Source organism: Diplotaxodon limnothrissa, linkage group LG11 (genome assembly GCF_057381915.1).
Source record: "Diplotaxodon limnothrissa isolate DT_005_m linkage group LG11, D_limnothrissa_male_GT1.1, whole genome shotgun sequence".
Taxonomy (NCBI): domain Eukaryota; kingdom Metazoa; phylum Chordata; class Actinopteri; order Cichliformes; family Cichlidae; genus Diplotaxodon; species Diplotaxodon limnothrissa.
The window spans coordinates 22858973-22871440 of NC_140606.1; positions in this window are offsets into that span (position 1 = coordinate 22858973).

A 12468-nucleotide genomic window follows, 5' to 3' on the forward strand; every position below is an offset into this window, starting at 1 on the left:
TTAAGCTAAACACAGGACATTTTTACCAGCTGTTATACTGCAAAACTAATAATAAAAAAAAAGAGTGTGTGTGCCTACATGTATAGTATATTTGCTGTAGTCCTTATACTTCCTGGTAATATAATGCCGTGCAAAGGTCTTGAATCACCCCTCGTTTCTTTATACTTTGCTGGGAAAATGGAAAAAAGTGCAGGGACTTTATGAACTGTGCAAACATACATGGAATTAATGTATATATGGGAAACAGAGCTTGCTTGAAAAAGCGCTTCTATGTATGTTGGCTGCCCTTTGTTCTGATATTCGACACTGCTCAATCCATAGCTAGTCCATGACTGATAGTCTCCACTACGTGTCTTAATTTGGCTGCCTTTTCTTTCAATTTCCCAATTGTGGCTTCTTGATAGCCAGCCTTCCACTGGGACCATTTCAGAAGGAACTTTAACAAAAGGAGACTTTGCTGTTTTTCCCCCTGTTTCCTGAGAACATGACTTTCAGATACTGTCTGTGCACTGTAGATTGCTTTTATGCCTGCCACTTATTATTTTCTTCTCTGCTTGTCCAGTTTCCTCGACTTCTTTCAGGACACACTGCAAATGATTCTGAGATATGCCAAGTTTTTGGCTAACAGCTCTATGGGAATGGCAAAATTTATTTTATGTTGTGAGACTGTGTTATAGTTGGCAATTTTCACAGATTCAGCTAAACTAAGTGGGAACAAGTTATGTGTTTTTTATAATAGAATGGTAGTAACAAGGTGCCAAAGATACAATTTAAAATGCTAATTTGTCTATTATGTGTAGACAAAACACTGTTCATCCCTTTTTTGTTCTCAAATGATTTGTAGGCCAGTATTAAGTGGTTTAACAAACAATAAAAACATCCTCTGTAAACAGTCAGGTTGCCTAAAAATGTGCCAGTGTCCAAAGAAAAAAGACCATCAGAAAGGAAACTGTTGCTCAAAACCACTTTAAAAAACTAAATCAGACTCCTTGTAAGCAAAATATAAAGATTATGAGGGTGTTCAAGACTTTTGCATAACACAACAAGTCCACATTGTAAGAATGAATGATAATTTTAATCATGTATGGTGACTAACTTAAACCACAAAACACAAGAATCTTTTTAAATTCTGCTGATCTTGAAGAAACCAACCAAAGTCCCAATTTATTGAATATTTTCTGTCCATTTTCCCTGCGGGGACTTGAGGCCCAGCTGGTTCTCGCTTTGAGTTGGAAAGTCCCCCTTTGTGCATCTTTGTACTCATCTATTCTTTCAGTTTCTTGCTCTTTCCTTCACACATGAGAGAAAACCACTTTGCCAAAATAGTTGACTGTCTGGTTCTTCAGTTTGTTGCTGCTGGGTGTGACGTGGCTGAAAATTTGCCTTTTGGAGGTGTCATCCACTGACTTACTTTATCTTGAAATTGTCAGGGGCTCCTCCCACCTGGACAGAACATGATATTTAGTTTATTAATTAGCATTAGGATCTTGGACTTCAAGCATACACTAAGATAAAAAGAAATAGAGTTCAAATGTGACAGAAATAAGTGCACACATGGTTTAGAAACAAGTGAAGGAAATAAAAGAGGAAATCCAGATATAGTATATACATATACTGGTTGTTGGCTGAATATTAAACTGTTGATGTCTTAAACACACTGTGAACATACAGTGCAGATGGATATAATCTATAAAGTTACTATAACCACATGGTGCTGACAAACCAGAAACATTTTCTCTTGATGTATTTTTCCAGTATCTTGCCTACATTTGCTGTCCACTTAGACCACTGGTATAAAAATGTATGACAAAATTAAACAAACTGACATTTAACTGTGATACTGGCAGTACATAAAAGGTCAAGGAATCAACAGCGGTATTACATTCTTAGCATTAATGCTTCCTGGAAATCCTTCAATTGACATTTTACTTTAAGAGCACAAATGTGAACCTTATGCTAGGACTTACTTAAAAAATGGTGTATGGATCGCCAAATTTAGCAGTATTCAGCTGGGAACCATGAATTTCATGGCCGCTGATTGAGCAGGTAGACCAACTGACAGACTGACAGTGCCTTGGCTGACCTTGGCTGTTATCGTGCTTAAAATAATAAAAGACGAATTCATCTCAAATTAAGGAAAAACTTCTTGATTTTTTTTCTCCTCACTCTATGCAAATCAGGAATAATTAAAAGAGCTGCATACAGTATTCAAACAAGGACACAGGATTTGTTTCTGAGACTATGGGGCCTAAAAGAAAGACCCCAAGACATCAGTGTTTGTTGTAAAATAGTGTCAGGTTGCACGCTGCGTAATTATTTCAAGTAGTTTGATACTGCTTGGGTTTAAAGAGTCTTTCAAAATTTTTGTCCTTGCTGTGATATTTCCAAACAAGGAAATAAATACTGATGATTGGCATAAACAAAGCTGTGGGTTACTTTGGAAGAAAAGGGCACTGGACTCAGTTTAGTTCACAAACTTACATATGCATGTTCCAAAAAACAATTAATATAACCCTGATAGAGTGGAGTGAGCCAGAGAGCAAGCCTTTGTAGTCTACACTCACTCTCTCTCTCTCTCTCTCTCTCTCTCTCTCTCTCTCACACACACACACACACACACACACACACACACACACACGCACGCACACACACACACACATTTATTAAACACACATTAAACACATTAAATGACTTCAAGCATTGAATTTTTCTAGATTGGATTTAGTGAAATTATAAGAGTGTAGCGTTAGTAACATTGCTTATTCTGAACTAGGCCAACCACTACTAAGTGACATAATTGCATGTCATCATGACTCAAATTCACTTCTTTGTCAAGTCAATACTATTCGCCCCCTGCTGTGTTACTCAGTAAACTGATGTTTATTTGTATCCTGTAAAAACCTGCATGACAAATCCACCCTTTTGCACAAAAGAGAACTGTCCTGTCTTTCCTTTTCCACAAAAAAGAAAAAAAGAAAAAGCAATGGAAAGGGGAACACCAGAACTGAAAGTACTCTACATGTGTTCTTCATCTGGTGTGAAAAAGGCCTTAAATCAACCTTCAGTAAAAACTGAAAAAAAAAGAAAAAGATGATCTCAGTAAGCTGCAGGGGATGCAAAAAAGCTGGAGAAAAAGGGAAATCTCGAGGTCCAGCATCCAGGACTTGTCCAGTGTCCAAGTCCCCCCTGCCCTGTAAAGCCAACTATCTCTGCACACAATGATCATAAACAAATATTTCCCAAAGACTGAGTTCTATTTCTGCTTATGTGGACACGGAAGATGTAAAACTTATGCAGCATCTTAGATTTCAAAAGGACCAGGGGAAAATACACAAGTTTAACAACGGGATGAAAATAAGAATCATGTTGATCTGAATGTTAAGCAAAGCCAGATCGCTCCACAAAGCCTCTGAGTGATGGATTGATGGTCAGGTTGCGGACAGCACACAGCTATTGCATAATTTGGCTGCTCTTGTTTACAAGTTATTTCTCAGACACTATCTATAATCTAACAGTTATAATATAACAGCTCAAGACTTCATGTATTTGATACAGTGGCGCAAAAGTGTTTTATTGCAGTGCCAATAACACTCTGAGCAACAGTCAAAGCAGCACAGCGTATGCAAGAAATATTTAATAGGTGCAGAGGTTAGACAATTTAAGAGGAGGTAAAGTTTGTGTCCTTCCAAATGAACCTGTTGATTTGAGTTTTAAGCTGTTTATGAGAGGAACAATTTCAGAGTGCCTTGCGAGTTTACAAAAGTGCAGTATGTCACCATTGCTATTCTTGAACGCCACAAGCTTTCTAAGCTCTACAGCCTTGGATGTAACGCTGACAGACAGCTTGCTCTCTCCCTCTGCCCCTCAACAGTCATTCCTCTCTACGCAGAAATAGGAAGTAAGCTCTGAACGTCACTGTCGTGTTAAAAAAAAAAATGTTTGTGAGCTGGAAGATGTTGTGTGTGTCAACATGAGAGACGCAGAGTGATGGAACATGTGTGACAACGTGGCTGCTCTTTGCATTGTGTGTAAGAGAGTGTGTAGCGACAGGCTGTGCATGTGTCTGCAGCACAAGTCAGACAGAGAAGGGGGAAATACCGCTTAACCGAACCTTGGAGCGCAACCAAAAGCCACAAAAGTAGCTCTGAATCCAGCATCTCTGAGCTGTGTAGAGATGTCTAGCAGGACAGCACAGAGCTGAACAGAACAGTGGTTCTATTCAAACCAAACCATTTTTTCCCTGGCACCAGTTTGAATGGGTATAAAATGAGACCACTTTTTTTTTTCTTTTTTACAATCATAGATTTTGCAGAGAAAAAAATATTAATGTGAAAACAGAGAGGAAAGCATTTTTCTTCCTTCTATAACAGTAGCCTCGGACCATATGTGTCTTAGAGTCGAATGCAACAAGATTTCATTTTACTCTACAGCTACAAAAAAGTGTTTGGGTTAAAGATGATAGAGCCTCACTTTTTCCTGGTGGGATTGTTTTCTTTTCGGAAGTCAAGAGGACTGGAAATATTTCCCTCAACTGGAAGAATCAATTCACCCTTTTTACTCTGCCTGTCTTCTGTCACTCCTTCTCTTACATTCTTCTACAAACAGAGGACTGTCAGTTAAAACTACTGACTACCTGAGAATATTATCTTGAAGTCATATATCCCATCAGACCCCCCCCCCCCCCCCCCCCAAAAAAAAAAAAACAACCACAGAGGGAGCCAAAAAAAGCACATTTTCCTGATTAAACTGACCCCATGAAGAAAAATAAGCACCAAAACAAAGCAGGGGTTCTGACTCATCACATCCTTATATTTTCAATTATTTCAGTCACAAGTTAAAAGTTTCAGATGTTTAGACTTATCAGAGTTTGTTTGAAATACGAATGATTTCATTTTCTTCATGAAAAAATAAATATGGCTTGGAAATGCCTGCAATAAACAACAAACGTAGATAAGTGCATGGAGGACGGGATGGCATAGAACACATACAAATATATAATTAGAGCTATAAACACATCTACAGCGCGTACTGCACATTCCGTCGTGCTGTACAGTAGATATCTGAGGTCTATCAAAGCATGTTATAATGTTAAGTGCATGGCTCCAACCTATATAAACTTATTGACAAATGAAAGACACTATTGCTTATATTCTTCATAAAATGAGCACTGCTCAATTTAAGTGTCTTCCCTTAATTAGTATTTATTTTTCTGCTGCAAGTTTGGTTTTTTTTACGATTACTGGTACATGACTTATGTATGTATGTATGTATATATATGTATATATTGTACTATTCTTAGTTAGCGTATTGTCTGTCTTGTCTTAATGTTGGTTTAAAATGGAGCACTGTAACAAAAAATAATTTCCCCCAGGGATCAATAAAGTATTCTGATTCTGATTCTGACATTCTAATCTGCTTGGAGTTTACAAATTCAGGTGTCTGGGTGTGTTGCAGCAGTCTATGCATGTGGTTAGGTTAAGTGGAAGTTATAAACTGATTGTAGGTGTGAATGTGAGTGTGAATGGCTGTCTGTTTCTATTTGTTAGCCCTGCAGCAGACTTGCAGCCTGTTCAGGGTATACCCTACTGTTGGGATAGGGTCCAGCTCCACTGCAATCCTCTATTGATGGAATACATTTTCATTATGGGCCATTTTCAAAGCAGCTAAAAACACATTACAAGGCACAAGATCACACATAAAAATCTAACTTAATATAAATTTGCTCTTGCAAAATAATTACTTTTGCATGACTTCTTAAAAAAAAGGAGATGAGTGAAGATAATGACGTGTTTGAGGGAAAACTATGGGTGGGACGTCTGCGGAGTATAATTGAGTTTAAGCAAAAACAATTTGGTTAGAGTTCTTGAAAGAACATTTTCCCCCCTTTTTTGAAGTGACCTTTCTCAATAAAAAACTATAGTCATCGAGTCATGGCCAATCCTAGATGGATTTCTTTCACCTGCAGAGGTGATTATTCTTTATCCTCACTCTCAGTCGCTTTCTTTTTTACACTGCAATCCTTGTTTTGCCTCTAGGTTGGCTGCTCCTCTCTTCAGTGGCAAACAGCAGATTTATACAGTGGAGAGACTTACCTGTCCATGGTGAACTAGTTTTGCAAGTGCGTGAATATAATGGATGCAATACTATCAATGACCACTAGGAGAAAAAAGTAAAACTCTAAGTTAGAGCACTCATTCAGTTGAGTGTAAATTTAAATAGTTTTGAGGCACATATATCTTCACTACTTGAGTGTTCTGGTTTCTATCTGTCCTTCAAGTGTGACAGACCAATCAGCAGCCTACAAGTCCGTGCAAAAAAGGAAGTGCATTCACCAAATTGCATGAGATAAGCTTATCTATTTTCTGACAGTGACTTAGAAAGCCTTGGCTTGAACATGAGTCAGTTAGAACGAGAAGACCTGAAAAAAATTTTCATTTCCTCCAGAGACTAACTGCTCAGTTCCCAGATTGCACTCACCCGAAACACACAAATTGTACTGTTTGTCGTTCCTTTAGAAATCATTCAACTATTTAAATATAGCAACTGAATGAGTAGTTGGAGAGAAGCTCAGGAAACACTTTAAAGCAGTATACAAATATACCGAGGTCCCTTTTAAAAACACCACCGTCCATCTTAAAATGCCAAAACACCTATATTCACACAACAACAAGAACCACCAGCAGCATTTATATAACAATTCGTCATGGATGTTAACTATTTATTTGGTCCTAACAACCAAGAAATTTTCCAAAACTGTAACTCCAAATGCCAAATTTGGTGTTAATAATACTTAAAACATTTAATTACATCCCATAAATGACATTTATTACAAAAAGCTTTGTAATTATCATACATCTGAAGCAAATTACTACTTTTTTGCCATCCCTATGCACTTTGCATGAAGGGTATAGGTCTCCTGGAGACAATTATCTTCTGTTAAGTAACAGTGGGTGAGAGAGAATCAAACCCAGATGGGATTTTGGCACGTTACACTATTTGGGAACAAACCAGGAAAAGTACTCCTGACCAAACTGAAGATTTCTTTCTGTGCACCACCCAGACGCCTTTTTCCCTGCGCCCATTAAAAACTAGTTCCAATCAGTGCTGTTGAACAGGTTAAATGACTCGTCTGAACATGTAGAATGCAGACTTGAGGCCATGAGGTCCTGTTACGCTACAAAGCGCTCCCTCTCCTCTACTTTTAAATATTCCCTTTCTTCTCTTCAAGTTCCAAGTCCATATTTGAACATTTCTTGGCTTTTTGGTTAAGTTTAGTAATGTTAAAGGAATCTGGGCATGTTTTAAAAGCACGCTTTGGAAAACACATCTTACTGATACTGATATATGCTTGGATAATGATTTGTTCGGTAAGCTTTACCAGGGAACTACATCGTTCATTTAATGTAATTTCTTTGCGCATAATAAATTTGATAAAGCACAGTACTGTCGGTAAAACACAAATCATATCTCTCCTAATTATTTACCACAGAGATAATAATTACAGTTTATTAACATAACTAAAAGACTGGTCCAAGTTATCTACTAAAATATATTTAAACATAAAATAACATCAACTCAGGTTTGCACAGGTCACCATGGTGATAAAAATCATTAAAAGGGACTCCTTTCAGCCCTCTTGCATTAAGTTGGTGCATCTCCATGTGATAGTGTAAGACACATGGAAGATACAGTATAATGATTTCCCCACAGAGCTTACTCATTAGCTGTTTATCCAGAGCATTGTGAGTCTCCTCTCAGGGGCTTTAAAACACTGAAAAACAATTACATGACTGATCTTATTACAGCGACACCCCTGACACTCAGAAACTCCCCTTATCTGATGTCTGGGAACAGCTGTGGTTAATAAATGTTGCTACTCTGAAAATGATTTTGACACCAATAACAGAAATTAACTGACCAAACTGTTTTCAGCATTTAAACTCTCCCAGCCCACCTGAAGAGCGCGTCTCTGGGCTTTTTAGCATTATCTGGGAGTCTTTTTGCTCCATATGAAAGACATCCAGTAGTTCAACACTGCCAGTTCTTTTTCATTCAGTTTATCATACTGAGACATGTGACATTAATTAAAGTCACTGGTGTCCTTCTGTCCTAACAAACCACAGTCAGTCCCTTGTTAGTAATGTCTCTCATCAACAGCCAATACAAAGTCATATGAGGACAGGAGTTGGAGGGGAGCGGAAACAAATAAATCCCAGCATAACACGGAAAATTATCAACTTGAATATCAGCTGATTGACAAATATCAACATAGAGGTTTAAGCAGGCGCTGCTGTATGTGTACATCCTCCAAGGTGATTATTTAGGCCAGATTTTCTTTTCTTTGCTGACTAAAAGGATTCTTTGTGGATCACTCTTCGTCTCTATTTACCTTGTGTCAGTCTTCATCTACATTTGGTTGCTATGCTTTCAGCAACAGAAGCATTTGACTTGTACAGTCAGCAATTTCTACTACATTGCTCAATTCATTTCAACTGCAGAGATTTAAAATTAGCTGTTAGAAGGACTTATTGAATTATGCATGTTTCTTTCAGTGACTCCAGAGAATTACTTTATATGGTGAGTAATGGTGATCTTTCAGCAGCGTTGTGTAAAGGTAGCTTAACTCTGTTGCTGAATTTGCAAGTTACCCTGCAAATCACTCAGCGTCCCTCAGAAGCAGAAACGAGGGCTTGTGACCAGCTGGTGGCTGCATTCAATCTTTAAACAGTCTGCAAATGTCCTGGAAGCAAAGTGAATAAACGCAATTTTCCGTTTCTTCACCAGCAACTGGTGCAATGTCTTGACATGCCTTTAAGAAGAGAGGTTTGCTCCGCTGGTTAATCTGGACAGGAGAAACCACACAGTCTGTAGCTGTTAAACACTCGTCAACTGACAATGTGCTCTGGATGTTTTAAGAGGACAGGACATAAAAGGATGTAGCAGATGTATGTAAAACATGTGAAGCGGAAGGGGGGTACACATGATTCAAATTTGTGGCACAGATATTTGCATTAGAGTATACTGCGTAAAGCTTCAGTTGATGCAGAATTTCATGTTTATTTTATTTTAGTTGCTGTCGGAGTTTTCACCGTTGAAAGAAACCTCAGTTATTTCTCCAGCTAATAATCTGCAGCAGCTACATGACACATTAATGTAGCCAAAGTAAATGGAACAACAACAGCAGAGACTACTAATGAGAGTGGAAAGTATCTAAATGAGCTTGAGTTTAAATGTTCGGCACACACTGTGCAGAAGGTTTAAGTTGGATGTCTGAAGACAGCAGAAGAGTTGGAACGGTTGCTGGATGTAAATTGAAAAAACATGGCACTGAACTGTGCAGGTGGTTTTGGACTTTTCTGCACAAGTTGTGAGAATTTCTGCAGCGCTACCGTTAAGGAAGAGGGAATAGAAATGTTTGCTGTGTTGCTCACGGCAGAAAAAAAATCTGCCCAATGTGTTGCATGTGAGGTTTTTCCTACTGAGTCAAAGAACACACTGTAAACAGTTTTCACTGAAATGGTTTCTTTAACACTTTTTGTGTCGATCACATTTTTTGTGAAAAAGAAAAAGAAACTGCTTTTTCTTTTCTAAACGAACAACAATTATGTTTACATTCAGTGTCATCCATGAAGCCTGACAACTGTGTACAATAACACATGGTCCCATCTCACAGCCAACATATGAGTGCTGTTTTATGGACTGTACCAAAGAGCATTGTACTTCCCCTGCTTTATGTAATGGTATGTTTTTAAATGCCATGCTGAAAGATTTTCACCTTTTAACTGTGAAAGAGTTTTATAATTTTAACTGAACATTTCCACTCCATGCCCCAAACAAAGTTCTAAAATCTTAGAACATGAAACCTTGTCTTCATGGCTTGTTGACATGTGACATGCATCCATCCATTCGCTTCCACTTATCCTTTTCAGGGTCGCGGGGGGCGCTGGAGCCTATCCCAGCTGTCTTAGTGCGAGAGATGGGGTACACCCTGGACAGGTCGCCAGTCCATCACAGGGCTAACGCATAGACATAGACAACCATTCGCGCTCACAGTCACTCCCGCATTCACACCTATGGCCAATTTAGAGTTTCCAATTAACCTATCCCCACTAATTGCATGTCTTTGTACTGCACCGTTGCACCGTGCCACCGTGCTGCCGACATGCAACATGAGTGAGAAAATATACTTTTGTTTAAGGTTAAATCCTCCCGTTAATATTTCCGCATAATGAATTTGCCCAAAAACCCAAGACAAAATTTTAAAAATGACAACAAACAGAACATATGTATTACTTAAGAGTAAGCAGTGTTGTCCATAAACACAGTGTCTACTGGCAAAACAGAGGTTGACACAGTTGTTAGAGTTCATGCTGTGGGTTTTACTTTGACCTTACTACATCGGTCCATTTTCTACTGAGTGTGAAAAGTCCCATTTTACTTTTCCCAGGTTACCACTTCTATAACTGAGCAGGCAGTGAGAAGCTGGGCAGTGTAGAATAAACACATATATTCATCCTGGAAAATTTTTAAAAGATAAAATACATCAAAAAGGCTGGAAAACAGCAAATTAGAACAACATAAAGTGTGCATGAGCCTGGTTTGTTCATGCAGAACACTATAAAAAACACACAGCAAAGATGCAGAAGTTGAAAATATTTTTATAGTGTAAAATAAAATTCTTCCAAAAGAAATGTATGCCACACGGTCACACTGACTCTCCCTGTCTCAAAGAGAGCAGACATGGCAAAGTTTTTTTTTCTGTTTTTTTTTCTTTTCTTTCTTTCTTTCTTTCTCTCTTTCTTTTTTTTTTTCACCAAAAGTGAGTCATTGCGGTCTTCCAAAAGCATTCCTCTGTTGCCCTCCATTTCCTGAATTCCTTTTTTTTGAAGAGTTTTGGAGAAGTTAAAAGCAGCTGAATCCCATTTTTTGGCCTAAATTATTTCATTATGGGAAACGTTGTTTTTGTTTTATTTTCACACAGTTTGTTCCTTTAGGAAACCAGGAACAAACAGTTTCATATCAACTTGCACTATTGCTATTGCTTCTTCATAGTAGTGCAAGTTGATGGGAACCCTGCAGCAGGCATCTGCCTTTACTTAATGAATCAGATTCAATTTTATTTACTCCAAGTGGGGCTGTTGCTTTCAAACAAAACATTGTGCAATATTAAAAGCAGAAGGTTTTAGGTACTCCTGCCTTGAATTATATGATCTTAAGTCTTTCTCATGTTTAGAGAAACTAACAAGCATTAGTAGATGTATACTGAAGAATTATTAAAGGAAATGACAGCTGTTATAGCTAAAACATTCACTTGAACTCTGATGCCTCAGCTCTCTATGTTACTCATTTGCCACAGTGACCTTAAGGGTCTGGCCATGAGCCCTAGGGTTCTACCTCCAGAAGATAAAATACGCCACACATTCATTGCTATGATTAAGTTACAGCTACTAAGATGACCTTAAATGCCATCAGGAAAAGATCAACAAATAAAAATAATTCAGATCATGCCAATTGCCCTTATACACCCATAGATAGCATTTGTTTCTCTAGAAATGGCCTTTAAATAAAGCACTATACTAAAACTGATACACTGAACTTCAGTTATACGCATGGTTGCATTAGCTCTTGCTTAATATTGCAGTTTCTAATCTCCAATGGGTTTTGTGTATATCTCTTAAACCACCGGAGGGTGAAAAGCAATGAGGGAAAAAAGCGGAACAACTTCTCAGGTGTATTTATGTGATATATGCACGTTTTATGATGGAATATGTAGCCGCTCTCTACGCTGCCTGTCTCCCGGTTATGTTCTCAGGTTACCAGTGATCCACTGGAACGCTAACTGTAATTGAAACCGTTGACAGCCTGTAACACTGAGTGACAGTTCAGGAGGATGAGCCAGTAAAGGTTGGGTGGCTTTGCACAAGTACTAATTTTACCCGGTGCGTGCATGAGTGTCAAAGCAGGTCAAGTCTTTGTCCTCCTACCTCAACACAAACAGTCCTGTTGATTGCAGCTGGGGATTTGAGAGCTTGTAATATTTTTTATTGAGTTAACAACATCACAAACTCTGGCTCTCAGGGACTGTGCCAAGCTGTGGATGGAGAGCGGCGGCCTCAGCTGCTCTCCTAAATAAAGATCATCCTTTGGGCATCTAGCTGCCCTGAGGGATGTTTCCTTTGGGTTTGAGAAGGTGCAGGTGTGATGGAAGTTGGAGTGTTTTTCTCTTATCCACCATAAAGCTCCAGGTGCATTTCAGATAAACAAATGCAGGAGGGAATAGTTTCCTCCCCAGATGAACAGTACGACAGTCATAGCTTTAAGCCCCGTATCTTTACCAGAAGTAAACGAATGAAAATGATGAAGACACTTCCTCTTTCAGTCTGATCATTTGTATGTGTCTTTAATTAGATGATATGAAAGTGGAAAAAAAGTCTTTGATGCTGTGCTGAAACATTTTTTCTCACACTA